Genomic DNA, 3672 nt, shown 5'->3' with positions numbered 1-3672 from the left:
CATGTTACTTTCGCCTAATGATGAAGACATGGTTTTGTTGAATCCTTTGACAGTAGACAAACGTGACATGAGGAGTTCGATGGTCGGGAACTAGGGTAGAGGGTTGTGGATCACCGAGCGGTCGAAGGTCGTGAACTAGCTAGGGTCGAGGGGTCGAGGATCGCCGAGGGGTCGAGAGGTGGCCTAGTGCCAAAGTATTGAAGAAATCCATGGCTTCATCATTAGCCGGAAGTAACCGGGGCATGATGGTACGAATTTCTCCAAAGTTATTTTGGAACGGAGTCCCTGATAGGATAATCCGCCTTTTGGTACGATTTCAGCAAAGGCCTTCCAAATAGCGATATTCGGAAGGCTGTTGCTGTACTTTGTACCAAAAAGCGAATTGTCCAATCTGGGATTCCGTTCCAAAATAACTTTGGAGAGCTTCGTACCATCATGCGCCTGTTACTTTCGCTTAATGATGAAGATGTGGTTTTGTTGAATCCTTCGACACTAGACAAACGTGACATGAGGGGGTAGAGGGTCATGGATCGCCGACCAATCGAGGGTCGTGAACTAGGGTAGAGGGTTGAGGGTCGCCGAGGGGTCAAGGGTCGAGGGTCGAGAGTCGGGGGCCGTCGAGGGGTTGAGGGGTCGAGGATCGTCGAGAGGTCGAGAGGTGGCCTAGTGTCAAAGTATTGAAGAAATCCATGGCTTCATCATTAGCTGGAAGTAACCGGGGCATGATGGTACGAATTTCTCCAAAGTTGTTTTGGAATGGAGTCCAGGATAGGATAATCCGCCTTTTGGTACGAATTTTAGCAAAGGCCTTCCAAGAAGCAATATTCTGAAGGCTCTTGCTGTACTTTATACCAAAAAGCGAATTATCATATCTGGGATTCCGTTCCAAAATAACTTTGGAGAGCTTCGTACCATCATGCGCGTGTTATTTTCTCCTAATGATCAAGACATGGTTTTGTTGAATCCTTTGACACTAGACAAACATGACATGGGGTCGAGGGTCGAGAACTAGGGTAGAGGGTCGTGGATCGTCATGCGGTTGAGGGTCGGGAACTAGGGTAGAGGTTGTGGATCGCCGAGCGGTCGAGGGTCATGAACTAGCTAGGGTTGAGTGTCGAGGGTCGTCGAGGGGTCGAGAGGTTGCCTAGTGTCAAAGTATTGAAGAAATTGATGACCCACAAGTATACGGGATAGTTGTAGCCTCTTTCAATAAGTAAGAGTGTCGAACCCAACGAGGAACTAAAGGTAGGACATATACTCTCTCAAGTCCAATCGGCCACTGATACGACTCTACGCACGCTTGATGTTTGCTTTACCTAGAACAAGTATGAAACTAGAAGTACTTTGTAGGTGCGATAGGATAGGTATGCAAGAAAGTAAAGAACACGTAAATAAAAAGTAGGGGCAGTTTAAATAAAGATGCAATAAAGTAAATATAGCGAGTGTGGAAAAGTGGTGGTAGGAGTTATGAAATTGTCCCTAAGCAATTGACTACGTTACTAGACCGGTAATCACTATTGCAATTCTATTTGAGGGAGAGGCATAAGCTAACATACTTTCTCTACTTGGATCATATGCACTTATGACTGGAACTCTAGCAAGCATCCGCAAATACTAAAGATTCATTAAGGTAAAACCCAACCATAGCATTAAAGTATCAAGTCCCCTTTTATCCCATACGCAACAATCCCCTTACTCGGGTTTGTGTTTCAGTGACTCACGCAACCCACTATAAGGGAATCATGAACGCATTGCAACACCCTACAGCGGGAATTCCTCACGTTTGCGCGACACGGAGGGCACCATAGGACAGCACCAATAATAAAGCATGCAACTCAAATCAATCATAGCAATTCATCAATCACCGATAGGACAACGAAAATCTACTCAGACATCATAGGATGGCAACACATCATTGGAAAATAATATGAAGCATAAAGCACCATGTTCAAGTAGTGGGTACAGCGGGTTGCGGGAGAGTGGACCGCTGAATATAGATGGGGGAAGGTGATGGAGATGTTGGTGAAGATAATGGAGGTGTTGGTGAAGATCGTGGTGATGTTGACGGCTCCCGGCAGCGTTCCGGCGCCACCAGAAGCAAGGGGGAGAGAGCCCCCCTTCTTCTTCTTCTTGCTTGACCTTCTCCCATCTCTCCCTAGAAGTGAGAAGGATTTCCCCTCTGGTCCTTGGCTCCCAAGGGTTGGAAGGGGCGAGAGCCCCTCCGAGATTGGATCTATCTCTCTGTTTCTGCGTTCTCTGTTTCTTCCCCTTCACCGTTTCCTTTATATCTGGAGATCCGTAACTCCGATTGGGGTGAATCTTTCGCCAAGATCTTTCTCATAAAATTAGCTTTCTTGCACCAAAAGAAGAGCGTCAACCGCCTTACGGGTGGCCCACAAGAGCCCAGGGCGCGCCTGCCTCCCTGGGGCGCGGCCCCCTGTCTCGTGGCCACCCCGGACACTGTTTCGCGTTGATTTTACTTCCCAAAAATCATAAATATTCCAAAAAAAATCTCCGCCCTTTTTTATCCCGTTTGGACTCCGTTTGATATTGGGTTTCTGCGAAACAAAAAACATGCAACAGACAGGAACTGGCACTGGGCACTGGATCAATATGTTAGTCCCAAAAAATAGTATAAAAAGTTGCCAAAACTATATAAAAGTTGAATAATATTGGCATGGAACAATAAAAAATTATAGATATGACAGAGACGTATCAGCATCCCCAAGCTTAATTCCTGCTCGTCCTCGAGTAGGTAAATGATAAAAAAGATAATTTTTGATGTGGAATGCTACCTAACATAATCTTGATCATATGTCTAATCATGGCATGAATATTAAGACACGAGTGATTCAAAGCAATAGTCTATCATTGGACCTAAAAACAATAATACTTAGGGCATCCCAACAAACAATCATGTTGTTCAAAACATCAATGCTTCAGAAAGTTATCCCTACAAAATCATATAGTCTGGTATGCTCCCTTTTCTTAACACAAGGTACCCCTCATGCCTATCCCGGTGTCAGCCAAGCAATTGTTTCATACTTTAGCATTCTCAAACTTTTTCAACCTTCACGCAATACATGAGCGTGAGCCATGGATATAGCACTATGGGTGGAATAGAATATGATGATGGAGGTTATGTGGAGAAGACAAAAAGGGAGAAAGTCTCGCATCGACGCGGCTAATCAACGGGCTATGGAGATGCCCATAAATTGATGTCAATGCGAGGAGTAGGGATTGCCATGCAACGGATGCACTAAGAGCTATAAATGTATGAAAGCTCAACAAAAGAAACTAAGTGGGTGTGCATCCAACTTGCTTGCTCATGAAGACCTAGGGCATTTGAGGAAGCCTATCGTTGGAATATACAAGCCAAGTTATATAATGAAAATTCCCACTAGTATATGAAAGTGACAGCATAGTAGGCAATCTATATGAAGAACATGGTGCTACTCTGAAGCAAGTGTGGAAAAAGGATAGTAACATTGCCCCTTTTCTTTTTTTCTTTTTTTCTTTTTTTTTCTATTTGGGTGGGCTTCTTTGGCCCCCTTTTTTATTTAGGCATCTTTGGCCTTTCCTTTTTTTCCTTTGGGGGGGCAATGTTCTATAATGATGATCATCACACTTTTATTTACTTACAACCCAATATTACAACTCGATACTAGAACA

The sequence above is a fragment of the Triticum dicoccoides genome, chromosome 3B (genome assembly GCF_002162155.2).
Source record: "Triticum dicoccoides isolate Atlit2015 ecotype Zavitan chromosome 3B, WEW_v2.0, whole genome shotgun sequence".
Taxonomy (NCBI): Eukaryota; Viridiplantae; Streptophyta; class Magnoliopsida; order Poales; family Poaceae; genus Triticum; species Triticum dicoccoides.
Note: the sequence above shows the minus strand (reverse complement) of the source record.